The 16,211-nt window shown below is 47.0% G+C and overlaps 1 protein-coding gene across 5 annotated transcripts in view; it reads right to left on the bottom strand.

Annotated features, from left to right (window-relative positions):
- Positions 1–4,591, bottom strand: part of GCNT1 (glucosaminyl (N-acetyl) transferase 1) — a 28,378-nt gene extending 23,787 nt beyond the window's left edge. For 2 of the 5 annotated variants that reach the window (XM_054032736.1, XM_054032737.1), the window contains exon 1: positions 4,444–4,591. The gene's annotated coding sequence lies outside the window, so the exon portion shown is untranslated. Of the gene's footprint in view, positions 1–1,237; positions 1,317–4,059; positions 4,242–4,443 lie in introns of those variants that run through there. The other 3 variants (XM_054032738.1, XM_054032739.1, XM_054032740.1) reach the window with 3 other exon arrangements.
- Between the last annotated feature and the right edge of the window lie 11,620 nt (positions 4,592–16,211).

The raw sequence follows: 16,211 nt of genomic DNA on the forward strand, positions 1-16,211 counted from the left end.
CTAGTTAGAGGACATTGTTTAAAACATTGACTACCCTAACATGGTGTTTAAGACCCCTTTCTACACCAGTGCTCGCACCAGTAGAGCTACACCAACAGTAGAAACAGTGGGGATTTTTTCCTTCCAAAAAAATTTCTAATGTAGGTACCTCCAACTTTAATTGCAGCAATGCTAAAAGATACAACTGTCAAATACAAATCCATACTTCTTGCACCTGGGAGGTAAGCAGCAAATATGAGTTTCTTTAAATTAATATTGCCCCTCACTCTCAAAATCTAGATTCTTATACGGTGCATATCCAGATATCTGGGGTGAAATCCTGACTCCATTAAAGTCCATGGCAAAAAGTTTCTTTCATTTTAATGAAGCCAGGATTTCACCCTTTTCTGTAGGGCCCATTGGCTAGTCCCTGCTACAGAGCAGTTTGAATTCCATATCTCAGGGGAGTGCCCTAACCACAAGGCTATTGGGTAAACAGGAGAGAGGCAAGGTACCAGCACCACCACCATCTTATCCAGCTCTTCATTTATTTTGCTTTTATTTTAAAAAAAGGCTAAAATTCTCCAAACCTAAAATGATTTTTTTTTTGATTTATTGAAAATGCCCAAACATTTCAGTTCAACCCAAACCACACTCTCTTTTGACTTTTCGGACTGCCAGCAAACTGAAGAAATCAGTTATTCACACAGGTCTATCATCCTCTTATACACCAATTGAAGACAGTTAAAAACAGTGCAAGAAATAGAAGTCTCATTAACTAGGGTTACCATATTTTGATCCTCCAAAAGGAGGACACTCCATGGGGCCCTGCCCCCAGCCCCTCCCCCTCCCCAACTCCACCCCTTCCCCTGCTTCCCGCGAACATTTGATTCACGGGAAGCCTGAAGCAAGTAAGGGGAGTGTGGGGGGAGAAGGCGCGGCCCAGTCTGGCCCCCCCCGGCATCTCCAGCCTGGGTTGGCTCGGGCCCTGGGGTGCCAGCCCCGGGCCCGGCCCCAGGCCGAGCACCCCCGGCCCGCTCAGCACCCCCTGGCCCCGCCGCCGGCGCCCCCGCCGCCCCGCCGCCGCATGTTCCGATTTTCCCGGACATGTCCGGCTTTTTGGGATTTCCCCCCCATATGGGGATTTGGAGCCCAAAAAGCCGGACATGTCTGGGAAAATTCGGACGTATGGTAACCCTACATTAACTTAATAAGAAAACACAGCTTTGAAATTAGACAGACATTTTATGTAACCCACCTGTCCCAAAGAATTTCTTTGAACGCATGATCATGCAAATCTGTGTTGGCCCATTCTTAGCATCCACAGGCAAACCATACTTAAAACAAAACAAAAGTTATCTGAAAACTTTCATGTATCAGAGGGGTAGCCGTGTTAGTCTGAATCTGTAAAAAGCAACAGAGTCCTGTGGCACCTTTAAGACTAGCAGAAGTATTGGAGCATAAGTTTTCGTGGGTGAATGCTCACTTCATCAGACGCAAGTGAAAACTTCCAGTTTTCTCTATATGGAAAACTGTGCTTGCCTTACTGTTATTGCCCTCCTAACAGACATTTGCAGCATACTTGCACATGCATAAGTGAAGAATGCCTAAAACCTTATGAAAGATGTGAACAATTATCATAGATTAAATGAAATTTTAGAAAATTTTATTGTCAGCAAGCCAGACTTTTCCAGGATAGCATTTACGTGTTTTGCAAAACTCTGGCTCATTGGATGCTATTGGCATTCTGAAAGGCTCTATATTCTGTTGAAGGGTATGGAGATACTTTTTTCTGCTTTCCATTTTCCTCTCCCTCACTTTTACTTTTGTTTGTTTAATTAAGGATCCCAATTAGTTTCCTTATGCTATTTTTAGTGATAAGGTTAAAAACCACAGTAAGCTTTCCTGGAACTGAATAATGCTGACAAGTATCTGATAAACTACATCAATGCTGCTAATTGGCATGCTGAATTCCTGGGGAATTACCTCTCCTATGGGCTTGTCTACACAATGGAGCTTTTAGCAACAAGGCTGTGTCGACACAGCCTTGTCCCTAAAAGTCAGCATGTGTAAATGTTCTCTATCGATATTTTGTCAGCATTTTGAGGACAAAATACTTCCAACGCGGCTTTAGGTTTGTCGCCCTGCCAACAAAGCCACGTTCACACTGCCACTTGCATCAGCAAAACTTTTGTCTTGGGGGGACTTTTTTATGGGGGGGCTTTAAGTACCTGGGAAAGACAAAATTTTTGGACAAGTCACAGTGTAGACAAGCCCTCAGTAGCAGCAGCAGTTCTAGGAAGTCAGATTTCAGTAATTTAACATGCTGCAGTTCGAATAGAACCTTTAGATTTCTTTTTTTGGGGGGGGAGGGGTGGCAAGAGGAAGGTTTTAAAAGCTTTGTCTGAAAGACAGGTAGGAAATTCTCTCCTGTGATGAAAGATTTTAAGAACTGAATTTTGCTCCAGCATACCAGTGTAAAATCAGCAGGGCAGATTCTAAGCCCTTTGCTCAAACTGGTGAACATTTTTATTCATGCAGTTAGTCCCACTGAGCAGTCCACTTCACTGAAGTTAGTAGTTGGTGTAAAAACAGCAGATTTTTGGCCTCTGATCTTTGTCTTATCCTCAACCAGGCTAATGGAGCATTGAAAAATTCTCTGAGATGTGCTTAGCCTCAGGGAAAGGAGTGTTACATATCACTCAACTGGAAGTGCCCCAAGCAACTGAAGCCCATCACTGATGGTACAGATTCTTTCTGGTACCACCTCATTATCTGACATCTGAGGACACTAGAAAGGTTAGAGTGGGAAAGAGTTGTGAACCTTACAGGGCACTGGAGACTCCCAAAGAGGATAGAAAGTTAAGTAGTAACATATATATTTCCAAAATATTTACCTTCTGACAAAACTTTTTGTACCATAACTTGACTTCCATCACTAGTACGTTTTTTCCCTACTTCACAGAGGCAGAAAGTGTTTATTGTATTTTAAAGACAAGAGAGGTTTCAGCTCAATGACAAAATATCCAACAGCTACAGTGCTAAAAACCCTTTTCTGGTTCCACAGAGCCTCTGTGTTATTTCTTGCCAAACTTGAAATCAGCTACCTGAAACCCCCTATTTAAGAAACCTGTTTGGAATTGCAAATACTCCAAACAGGTAACTCATACTGCTCTTTAAAAGTCATTGACCTTACTGCCTTCCAGCAAAAAGATTTACTTTTCAGAACAGCCTTGAAAAGGGGGCAAGATGCCAGTGTTATACTGAGCTGCCGGTTAAGGTTTGAAACCACTCACCAGGCTTAGATCCCAGAAAGCCACTTAGAACCTTCTAAACTGTTGCCCTCAAATCTGTTTCTTCAGACTCTGCTCTGTTTCCCCAACCTTGACAGAAAACAGGAATGCTATTCCTTAAAAATAAGAAGTCTGTTCTCTAACCCATGCCCATTGTCAAGATGTTTTAGCCCTTAAATAATATTATGTAGGCCTGGCTCAAAGTAGATAGCAATGTTTGCAGAAATCCCAGAAATAAAGGGGTTATTATTGTTTAACCTTAGATCAAAAAAAGTTCATGTAAAAAGTCTGTTATACCTCTGCAAGGTTTCATATGTGGAGAAGATGGACTGTTGTACGGTTCACCCTATTTATTCATTCATTCAAGTTGCCAACAGTGTTAGCAACAACAACAAACCTGGAGACCCATTAGTTAAACGGCTAAAAGCACTCCCATTTGAAACAGAACAAAGTTTCCAGAAATATTTTTTTCGGACAATAGCAGATGAACAACCTGGTAAATTTCAACTTCATTAAAATAGCTTCTACTTCATAGTGCTGTGGAGAAAGTGTTTTTTCCAAGTAAGAATAATACCAGGGAGATAGAGCACGAACCGTTGGCCCAGAAACTGGAGCCGGGGCAGTTATTAAAAAGCTCCCTATTGCTACTTTTTCACATTGGAGCGGTTCTTGTTTCTACCAGGACAAGCGAAGAACCAAAAAGTGTTATCCCGCAGCCCTTTACAACAACATGCGAGTTCCACCAAGGGAGGCTTACAAACCGAAACAGACCGTCCATTACACTCACCACCGCCTGCCCCGGCCAAACAGACTCAGCTACCCAGGATGGGGCTCGGTCCCTGGCTCCACCACCCTTGTGTTCCAGTCAATGGAGAGCCCAGGTGGGCGAGGGAAGACCTTTAACTGGACCAACTTCTGCCGGACCCAAGTAGGGCGCCCGGGTCAGGCGACCGAACGAAGAGGGGCTGGCTGGAGTAAAGCCCGGGCTGGGAACAAACGACACCCCGCCCCCGACCCGCTGCAACCTAGGGAGTGCGCACCAGCCACCCCTCCTCCCACCGCAGCGCAGCCTGAGAGGCGCGGCAGCCAGCAGCCCTGCCAGACTCCGTCGGACGCGACTGGCACAGCCCGGCCCGCGGGGAGCCGGAGGAAAGGGGGCCCGAGCAGTTACCTGGAGCAAGCGGCCGGTGGCTCAGGAGCAACGCGAGCTGCTGCTGCTCAACTACGAGCTGAGCTGGTCTAGTATCAGCGGAGACAAACTTCCCCCAGCCTCCAACCAACGCCGGGGGAGTGAGAACGCCCGCCCCTTGCAGGCGGCTGGAAGCACTTCCTTTCCCTCACCGAGAGGCGCTTCTGAGCGCCCCGCCTCGTTATATCCCCTGCCCGCTACACCGCCAGCGGCGCGGAAGGGGGGTGGATGGGCATGGCCTTGCTCAAGCGATCAGCCAATCAAGGCGCTTCCGAGGTTCCCCTTCACTAGCGCTGCCCCCCACCCAGCAACCAGAGCCGCCCCCCAAAGAGCTCCACTTCCCAGACACCCCGCTCCGCCTCCCTGCCACTGCTGCTCCCACTCCCACAGTCCTTTGCATCGCCTCTCACAGCCACTGCTAGCTAGGTTCCCAAAGTCCTCTGTGTCCCCCCAAAGGCTCCCTTGCAGCCACTGCTACCCCCCTTCCCAGTCCTCTATGCCCCCCCAATACCCTGTCACAGCTGCTACCCCCAAACTCACCCATATCCCTAAAAGTACTCATTCCCGAAATACATCACTCCCCAGAGACTCACCTATCCCCAGCCTCTCTAGTTCCACACTGGACATGGTAAGGGATTTATATTTGTGTGTTTTCTACAAGGCTCCGCTTCTCGGGAGGAGAGCTTCTCTCCTGCAGGCTTCCCGCAATTCTGTGAAGAGAAGCAGCACAGAATTCCCTGCTGTGGAGTTGAGAAATTCCAGAGGTGATGATGGGGGATCTCTGCCCTCTCCCACAGAGTTCATGAACTCCACAGGAGAGAAGCAGCAGATGCTCACTTTTCAGGTTTGGTTCTGTGGATGACATACATATTCAAATTCTGTTAATTACACTGAACTAGTATTCAGTGGCTGCAGAATTGGATCCCTGCGGTCTTTGCTCCTCTGCCTTATCTAAAATATGACTCCCACTGTTCTAAATTCTTGTTCAGCTGAATCGATTTTAGAACAAGTGGGATATAACCTAGAAGGATTACTGCTTCTGTCCCGCCCAGTGCCCCAAATCATCTGTCACAACCTTGCCCTGTCCTCTCTTCTGGACAAGCCTAAGTCTGTTGTAAAGGGACCCAACTCTCAGGCCCATGTGCTTCTAAGCGTCTTTGAGTCTGGGAAGTGATTGGTCATTGTTCCTAGCTCTGGCACACTCCCATGGGCAGACCCTGTGTCTGACACTCATCTTGGACAATGTGACCCTGCAGTCGGGCCATCTTAGACCCTGAAACTAGTGTCACAGCCCTCCAGAACCCCCAGCTGCTTAGACATATTTCCCCAGTGTACCTGATTGTGAGATCTCTGGTTCCCAGTTACATCCTACAGGTACAATGTGGCTGGATGACAAAGAACACAAACTTACCAAAAAAAGAACAGAAGTACTTGTGGCACCTTAGAGACTAACAAATTTATTAGAGCATAAGCTTTTGTGGGCTACAGCCCACTTCTCTGGATGCATATAGAATGGAACATATATTGAGGAGATATATATACACACATACAGAGAGCATGAAGAGGTGGGAGTTGTCTTACCAACTCTGAGAGGCCAGTTAAGTAAGAGAAAAAAAAAACTTTTGAAGTGATAATCAAGATAGCCTAGTACAGACAGTTTGATAAGAAGTGTGAGAATACTTACAAGGGGAGATAGATTCAATGTTTGTAATGGCTCAGCCATTCCCAGTCCTTATTCAATCCTAAATTGATTGTATCAAGTTTGCATATCAATTCCAGTTCAGCAGTCTCTCGTTGGAGTCTGTTTTTGAAGTTTTTCTGTTGTAAAATAGCCACCCGCAGGTCTGTCATTGAATGACCAGAAAGGTTAAAGTGTTCTCCCACTGGTTTTTGAGTATTATGATTCCTGATGTCAGATTTGTGTCCATTAATTCTTTTGCATAGAGACTGTCCGGTTTGGCCAATGTACATGGCAGAGGGGCATTGCTGGCACATGATGGCATATATCACATTGGTAGATGTGCAGGTGAACGAGCCCCTGATGGTATGGCTGAAGTGATTAGGTCCTATGATGATGTCACTTGAATGGATATGTGGACAGAGTTGGCATCGGGCTTTGTTACAAGGATAGGTTCCTGGGTCAGTGTTTTTGTTCAGTGATGTGTGGTTGCTGGTGAGTATTTGCTTTAGCCAGCAACCACACACCACTGAACAAAGGGGTCTGTTTTGGGACCAGCTCTGTTCAATATCTTCATCAACGACTTAGATATTGGCATAGAAAGTACGCTTATTAAGTTTGCAGATGATACCAAACTGGGAGAGATTGCAACTGCTTTGGAGGATAGGGTCATAATTCAAAATGATCTGGACAAATTGGAGAAATGGTCTGAGGTAAACAGGATGAAGTTTAATAAAGACAAATGCAAAGTTCTCCACTTAGGAAAGGACAATCCTGTATGTTTCTCACATACAGAATGGGAAGAGACTGTCTAGGAAGGAGTACGGCAGAAAGGGATCTAGCGGTTATAGTGGACCACAAGCTAAATATGAGTCAACAGTGTGATGCTGTTGCAAAAAAAGCAAACATGATTCTGGGATGCATTAACAGGTGTGTTGTGAGCAAGACACGAGAAATCATTCTTCTGCTCTACTCTGCATTGGTTAAGCCTCAACTGGAGTATTGTGTCCAGTTCTGGGCACCGCATTTCATGAAAGATGTGGAGAAATTGGAGAGGGTCCAGAGAAGAGCAACAACGTCTAGAGGACATGACCTATGAAAGAAGGCTGAAAGAATTGGGTTTGTTTAGTTTGGAAAAGAGAAGACTGAGAAGGGACATGATAGCAGTTTTCAGGTATCTAAAAGGGTGTCATAAGGAGGAGGGAGAAAACTTGTTCATCTTAGCCTCTAAGGATAGAACAAGAAGCAATGGGCTTAAACTGCAGCAAGAGAGGTTTAGGTTGGACATTAGGAAAAAGTTCCTGTCAGGGTGGTTAAACACTGGAATAAATTTCCTAGAGAGGTTGTGAAATCTCCATCTCTGGAGATATTTAAGAGTAGGTTAGATAAATGTCTATCAGGGATGGTCTAGACAGTATTTGGTCCTGCCATGAGGACAGGGGACTGGACTCGATGACCTCTCGAGGTCCCTTCCAGTCCTAGAATCTATGAAAGTCAATGGAAAAATGGTCTTCACTTACTGGCCTTTGGATCAAGCTCAAATTGTTACTTTGTCTCCATGGTCACTGAACTACTAGTAGGGTTGCCAGACATCTGTTTTTTTGACTGGAATGCCTGGTCAAAAAGGGACCCAGGTGGCTCCAGTCAGCACTGCTGCCCAAGCTGCTAAAAGTCCAGTTGCTGGTGCAATGGGGCTAAGGCAGGCTCCCTCCTTACCCTGGCTCCACATGGCTCCCAGAAGCGGATGGCATATCTGGCTCCTAGGCACAGGGTGGCCAAGGGGCTCTGTGTGCTGTCCCCACCCCGAGCACTGGCTCTACGGCTCCCATTGGCTGGGAACCATGGCCAGTGGGAGCTGTGGAGGTGCAGGCAAGGGCATTGCACAGAGCCCCTTTGCCCCTCTGCCTAGGAGCCGGACATGCCGGCAGCTTCCGGGAACTGCCTGAGGTAAGTGCCGCCCAGAGCCCGAACCCCCTCCTGTGCCCCAACCCCCTGCCCCAGTCCTGAGCCCCCTCATTACCCAAACTCCCTCCCAGAGCCTGCACCACTTCCTGCACTCTGAACCCCTCTGGCCCAGACCGGAGCCTCCTCCTGCACCCCAAGCCCCTTATCCTTGGCCCCACACCAGAGCCTGGACCCCCCCCAGCCAGAGCCCTCACCACTCCTGCATCTCAACTACCTGCCCCAGCCCGGAGCCCCCTCCCATACTCCAAACCCCTCATTTCTGGTGCCATGCTGGAGCCCTCACTCCTTCCTGCCCCCCCAAACCCCTGCCCCAGCCTGGTGAAAATAAGCAAGTGAGCGAGGGTGGGGGAGAGCGAGCAAGGGAGGTGAAACCTCAAGGAAGGAGCAGGGCCTGGGGGAAGGGGAAGGTGTTTGGTTTTCTGTGTACTTTGGGTGTACTATTTATTCTTCTTGGGCTGGGGAGATAGACCAGCAGCCCTACCAGGCAGTTAAGGAAGGAGAAACTCCATGTAGATGCTCCCCATTAAAATCTCCATTGCTGTGAATAATTATCAGGGTTGCATGTGGGGTTTGCCTCCCTTCCAGCCTCAGGGAAAGTGTTGTCTCTCCAACCTTGGCAGGGCATGTGCAGGAAGCTTGGCTTATCTGTGTGAAAAGCCCTCTGCCTCTAAAGCCACTATGGAGTGCCAGTCTCACTACTTCTCCCTGATAGTGCAGGTCCAATGTTAATAAGAGCTATCCCAGCCATTGCTGTTCCTGGCATCCTCCTTTAAGGGGCTAATGTGTGTGTGTGTTTTGCCCTGCAGTAAGGGTAATAGATGTTGGAGCTAGATTGCTATGTCCTTCCATGGATAAACTCATTTAGGCTAATTAGGGGATGCATGTCCCAAGCTAGATTTCCCATGGCCTCTGTGGGCACACAGACTGCTTGCCTCTGGCCCACTCTGTAGCTGCCTACTTCCGCTGTGATGACCACAGCCCCACAGGGTTCTTGAAAGGGTCTGGGGAGGATGGTGCCATGGAGTCTTGCTGACCCCTTCTTCTATGCAGTGGGCTCCTTTCAGGTAGATTTTGGCAGCACAAGCCAGGCCTGAACAAAGACCTTGAGGTCTGGGCCTGCCTTGGTGTCAGATTAAAGTGTAGGCCAGGGGTGGGCAAACTTTTTGGCCCGAGGGCCATATTGGGGTTGCAAAACTGTATGGAGGGCCGGGTTGGGAAGGCTGTGCCTCCCCAAACAGCCTGGCCCCTGCCCCCTATCCAACCCCTCCCACTTCCTTCTCCCTGACTGCCTCCCTCAGAACTACTGACCCATCCAACCCCCCCGCTCCTTGTCCCCTGACCGCCCCCTCCCAGGACCCCCAGCCTCTAACCACCCCCAGGATCTCACCCCCTATCCAACCCCCCCTGCTTCCAGTTCCCTGACTGCCCCGACCACTATCCAAACCCCCACCCCCTGACAGGCCCCTGGGACTCCACGCCTGTCCAACCCACCTGTTCCCCGTCCCCTGACAACTATCCACACCCCCATCACCTGAGACTCCCACGCTTATCCAACCTCCCTCCCCATGTTCCCCATCCCCTGACTGTCCCCCAGAACCTCCACCCCATCCAACCACCCCCTCGTCCCTTTCCCCTAACCACCCCCCTGGGATCCCCCACCCTCTATCCAACCCCCCCTGTTCCTCGTCCCCTGACCACTACCCCCCAGAACCTCCACCCCATCCAACTGCCCTCTGCTCCCTGTCAACTGACTGCCCCCCAGGACTCCTTGCCCCTTATCCAACCCCCTGGCCCCTTTACCATGCTGCTCAGAGCAGCATGTCTGACAGCTGCACCACCCAGCTGGAGCCAGACATGCTGCCATGACAGCAGGGGCGGGGCTAGGGGCTAGCCTCCCCGGCGGGGAGCTCAAAGGCTGAGCAGGACAGTCCCATGGGCCATAGTTTTCCCACCTCTGCTCTAAGAGGTAGAGTTGCCCTCTGCTCCTGGTGGTGGGGGAGATGGAGGTACCAAGCTGCTGCCCTTGCATCTCTGGGAGAAGTGGAGAGGACCATGACACTCCAAGTCAGAGCTAGCCCCCAAGCATGTGTGCAAGGCTGTGGGATGGGACTACAGATATTTCATATTATGGTATGCTTAGGGTACTGGATTGCCTGAATTTGGGCCTCCCTCCAAAAATAATGATGAGGGCCAGGAGACTTGTGGGTGTTTGGCATACATCCAGTTTGCCTGCTGTCTGTAAACCTAAATTAGTATCCTATATAATTCCAAAATACTTCCTCTATTCAAACCTGTTTCTATAGAAACAAAAGTTAAAAGATCCCATCTGTTAATCAAAACAAGAATATCTATAAGTTTGAAAGCGGAAGGAACGGGAGGGACAAGGCGCTTTATCCTGAAAGCACTGGGAGTTTTGCCATTGACTTCCTATGAGCAGAATGAGAACCAAATTTAACCCTAACATTGTTTTCTGTGTAACTGACAAATGTAATATCATGATCTACTTACATACAGGCTTGCCTACACATGTTTTGTTCGGCACGTTTTTTTCCAGATTAGGTTTGTGCACACAGTGTTGTGGAATAACTATGGGGAAATAACTGATCACATGGCTGGCTTGTTACCTAAATCTCTCTGAATCAGTGTGTACACATAGAACTTACTTGCTGGAAAAAAATAAAGCACTCTGCATTCTGGGCAAGTTTCCTCAATGCTTTGTCCCACTGCTGGTATCTCTGTATTCAGGGTTTTTCCTCTGGTGGAAATACCTACCAGAAGCCACTGGCATTCTGGGAATTGGGGTCAAACTAACATTTTCATGGTGGTTCTTCTGGCATCCCCATTATTGTTTCTTGCAAGCCAGTGCCATTTTCAAACTGCTGTTAGCCAGCATGGAGGAAACACTGCTTTGCACCATTGTACTGGCACTTACATCCACATCAGAGTCTATGTATTATTTGCAAGTGCACATCCAAGTGCTTTGAACATCAGCCACTGTGCTTCTGAGCTGATTTTGATGAAGGAAGATGAAGTTGGGCAGCTACTCATGGACAAATTTTTCCTGAAGCAGCTTAATTTGCATGCTATTTCTGGGCTTGCAAAGCTAGCACTGATTGGTAGCCAAGGATAGTGATAAGTATCAGAGGGGTAGCCGTGTTAGTCTGGATCTGTAAAAAGTGACAGAGAGTCCTGTGGCACCTTATAGACTAACAGAAGTATGTGTCTGACGAAGTGGGTATTCACCCACGAAAGCTTATGCTCCAGTACTTCTGTTAGTCTATAAGGTGCCACAGGACTCTTTGTTGCTTTTTAAGGATAGTGATGTGATCCTGGGATGGCAGTACTGGAGACAGAATTTCAGGATGAGAAAGGGCACTTTCCTAAAGAGCAGCATGGAGCTCACTCTGAAGCTGCAGAGGCATCACACTAACATGAGAGCTCCCCTCAGCGTGAAGCATATGGCCATCATCACTGGAAATTCACCATCCCTGATTGCTACTGCTCAGTAGCTAACTAATTTTGTGTATGTAGATCAACTGTTGGGATGGTGGTTGTGATGTGTGCTGGTGAAGATATTGATGGCACAGTTCATGAACCTAGGCAATACACAGGAGATTATAGATGGATTTGCATGACTGGGGTTCCTGAATTGTACTGGGGCTATTGATGGGACCCTTATGCCTATTCTTTCTCTTGTACCAGGCCTCAGTTCATAAACAGAAAAAGGTCCTCCAAGGCCTGGCTGATCACTCAGGTTTAGCAACATTAATGTGGGGTGTCCAGGAAATGTCCATAATGCTAGACTCATTTGACACCTGTGCCTGTGTAATTAATGAAAAATGGAATTTTTGCTTCCAGCACCACTATGGACACTAATGATGTTGTGATACCTACTCTCATTGTGGGGATTTGTCTGACCCTCTGCTTTTCTGGCTTATGAAGCCATTTACTGGGTACTTGGTTAGGAGAAAGGACCTGTCCAACTGTACCCTGAGCAACTGCAGAATGACTGGAGTTTGTTTGAAAGGGCGAGAGGGAGATGGCATTGTCATGATAAGACTGGGAGCTGTTTCCCCAAGGGGAGTAAGGTAACACTTCAGAGAGAAAATACTCGAGAAATGGTAGGGGGAAAGATAGAAAAGGAAAGCCCCTTTTCTCAGAAAAGCAGACTTGGCTCCCTTCCGTGTCTGTCACCAGTGGATTTAGCTTACAATAAGGGTGTTCCTCCCCGGCCCGCCCCGTGTGATGTAATAAAAATGAAGAAAAGACAAGGTAATACGGTGCAAACAAAGGTAAGTGTTAGATAGAAAAGGAAAGCCCCTTTTCTCAGAAAAGCAGACTTGGCTCCCTTCCGTGTCTGTCACCAGTGGATTTAGCTTACAATAAGGGTGTTCCTCCCCGCCCCGCCCCGTGTGATGTAATAAAAATGAAGAAAAGACAAGGTAATACGGTGCAAACAAAGGTAAGTGTTAGATAGAAAAGGAAAGCCCCTTTTCTCAGAAAAGCAGACTTGGCTCCCTTCCGTGTCTGTCACCGGTGGATTTAGCTTACAATAAGGGTGTTCTCCCCCCCCCCCATGTGATGTAATAAAAATGAAGAAAAGACAAGGTAATACGGTGCAAACAAAGGTAAGTGTTATTAAGGGTAAAGGTACAGAAAACTGGGGAAAATGCTGGGTGGTGGGGAAGAAACACAAACTTGATTGTACAGTGATTCAGTGACTGGCTCTAAGAGCTTGAAGCTCAGACCCACAAAACCTCCTTTCGCACTCAATAAAATAAAATAAAATAAATGAAACCCCAATACAGAAACCTTTCCTATGCTTTAGGCGCAATGGACACTATGCACGGACGCGGGGCCCAGGATCTTCTACTCTCTGGCTAATTTGAAGCCTTTGAGGAGGACCGCTGGGGAGTCTCAATGACTGCTGGATTTTGTCGCAGGCGGGGAGACCCTCTGGGCTGATGGACACCAAGAAAGCAGGATCCTCCACAGGTAAAATGGATTCGGTTTGCTGTTGCGGGGATGGTGATGGCAGGCCTCTCCTTCCTTAACCTTGCTGCGGGATAGATGGTACTCTTCTCTCTAGCTCTGGAGAGTTGGGCAGACCCAACCGTGCACTCGCTGCCACTGGAATGGGCAGCCCCGAGCAGGCGCTGAACAAAATCTTATATAATCTCTAAGGTGGGAAAAGTTTGGAGGGAATAGAATGTTGGGGGTTGGCTCTGGCGGGAAAAGCTGGTTCAGTCCGGTTTGAGCCAGAGGACTCCAGTGTCTAAGTTGTAAACAAGTTTGCTTATAAAGATAGAGTCCAAGGGTCATAGTTCATATACTCCATATTAAATTCTATTGAAGCCAGTGATTTCCTTAACATTACTTCAAAAATACATTATTAAAATACCTAATTGAACATATTAATCAACACTAACAATTTTTTACCTAACAGAACTGCTGAGCAACCTGCCTCGTGTGATGACTGCTTGTATTCTGCCCAGCAGCTGTGGCAGCAAGGGAAAGAGCCTCACTGAGGGATGGAAGGGAAAGGTACTGAGACTTTCACAGTGTTATGAACAGCCAGAGAGGCTGCCTCTGCAAACTATAGCATATCCTCAGCGATGCCCTGTGCTCCTAATTTGAGGTTAGGAGCTGAAATGTAGTTTTATTATGCATTGTTGTATGGCTTCATTATTCTGTGTTCATGGCTTTAATGAAATAGATGTTTTATTTTGCTTTTAAGTGATTTATACAACAATAAGAACAGGAGTACTTGTGGCACCTTAGAGACTAACAAATTTATTAGAGCATAAGCTTTCGTGGACTACAGCCCACTTCTTCGGAAGCTTATGCTCTAATAAATTTGTTAGTCTCTAAGGTGCCACAAGTACTCCTGTTCTTCTTTTTGCGGATACAGACTAACACGGCTGCTACTCTGAAACCTGTCATTATACAACAATGTTTGGGAAGGGCATTTTATTAGGTTTGTGGGATATGTGGTAAATTATGAAACTTCAGTGAACTTTTGTCAAAAATCCTTAATGAACATCAAGCAGTGCAAATAATAAACATAGAACAAAACTGCCAAATCTTGTTATCCATTGCCACAACCACAACATGGTACCATAAGGATGTGAAACACATGCCTACAAGTGCTGAGTGCACACATTTGTGCTGCACTGGGCACGCGCACATCTAGGTGTGGGATTTCTGCCTGTTGCCTTTGCTGCAGAGTGTAGAATGGTGTGGGAAGAAGCCATCATTTGTGGTTGTAGGAGTGAAGGAGAGTCCCGGTATTAACTGTTTTTAGTATCCTGTGGAAGGGAGAAGGGAAGAATAATGCTGCTCCCCATACACATTGTTCTCCATTTAGTTGGGGGTTGGTCCTGCTTTGAGCAGGGGGTTGGACTGGATGATCTCCTGAGGTCCCTTCCAACCCTGATATTCTGTGATTCTATGAGCTGCAGGACCTGGCTGGGTTGGGTTGCTTGGCCCAAACACTATGGCAACATGTTCTCCATCAAGCCTATTTTTGCATTAGCTCTCAGCTGTTTGGACATGACTAAGTTCTGTCCTTCTTTCTTTCAGCAAGGAGAACTTCCATCACTCTGTGTGGGGTTTTTTTTATCCTTCTGGGATGCCAACAAGAGTTCCCTACACATTTCATCCTTGGTCTTCCTTTCCTGCTCTGGAGATTTGTCAGGCATTCTGCAACTGATACTAGTCCTTGGAGACTGTTTGGCATCAGATATGGGAACTGAGAAAAAGAACCAATATTTATTGTAGTAATTCAAGTCTCCATGGCCACAAAAATAAAATATTACTTTCCCCTCAATTTTGGAATATGCTTCCATAGCCTCTTGCCAGTCTGGGAAAATTTGGAAATGGTAGGACACCTCCCACCTTCATTTTCCCCTTTGTGTAGTAACACTGTTCTAATCCTAGGCTGTTGGTGTGATGGTCGGATGGCTGGGTGGGTGGGCAACAGGTTTGGGCATTAGGACTGGGTGTTTCCATGGGGCAGGTTAATTGCTGCACCTCGTCAAGTTTTTCAAGTTTATCTTATGTTGGAGGATGTTGCCCTGATAAGTCACCAAGAGGCACAGAAGGGGCTTGTTAAAAAGGCTATGGGCAGACCAGAAAGTTGTGCAGTGATATTCACCAGAATGCCTCTTCCCCCCGCCCCCCCAAGAAGTGCTGCAGGACTGGAAGGGCACCCTATCTATTATAGACAGCCCCAAGTAGACTTTTGCCTTGCAATGTGCCAAAATAGAGCATTATCTTTGCCTTAAATTCTTGCTTATCACCTGCAAGCATGCACAAAGTGCATAGAGTTCTACTGTAATTGTTCTGAACCTAGGGGGTTAACAGTGTTTCGAGTCTGATTACAGCTTGCCAACGGCCTTACTATCTCTATGCATTTTCAGTGTCTTACTTTGGGAAATACACTTAATAAAATGCTAAGTTGTGTGAAAGTGTTAAACTGTGAAGCAAAGTATTTTTTATATTGAATTATTTATTTTTCCTTTAACTGACATTTTAGTAAACATGTCTGCACTTCAAGGTTTCTTTATTTAAAACCACAGCAGTGCCACTAGCTTGACGTGTGCGCATGCAGATGACAGTCAGGTGGGAGGGAGATGGCGTGTGAGGAGCATGGAACAAAGGAAGGTGGGGGTGGGTGCCACCATGATGGCTGTAGGTAATAATCCCCATAAAGCAAAAATTTCCTGGTGTAGATGCCATTTTGAGCCTGGAGAAAAGGGGAGGGGCTAGAAGCTGTGCAAGATCAGAATGGCTTCTAGTGTACCACCAACTAAAATGGCAGCATTTGACACCCAGAAGAAAGAAATTTGTTGAAACTACTCCATGATCAGTCTTATTATAACATAGGACATAATACAGGCAAAGCTATAATATTGGCTGTCTGCCTGTGTTACCAGAGCTGCCTGTTCCTGCTGGGCTATCTCAGGCATTTGTGTGGGAAAGATCTTGGCTTTCAGGTCAAATCTTCTCAAAGTCCTGGTCAGGGACTATGGTCTCCTAATGCCTTCAGCCCTGTCCACAGCATTTTGGGATCCACCCTAGCAAAAGTCCAGTGCACCTCCTCTAA

Source organism: Malaclemys terrapin, chromosome 6, assembly GCF_027887155.1.
Source record: "Malaclemys terrapin pileata isolate rMalTer1 chromosome 6, rMalTer1.hap1, whole genome shotgun sequence".
NCBI lineage: Eukaryota > Metazoa > Chordata > Testudines > Emydidae > Malaclemys > Malaclemys terrapin.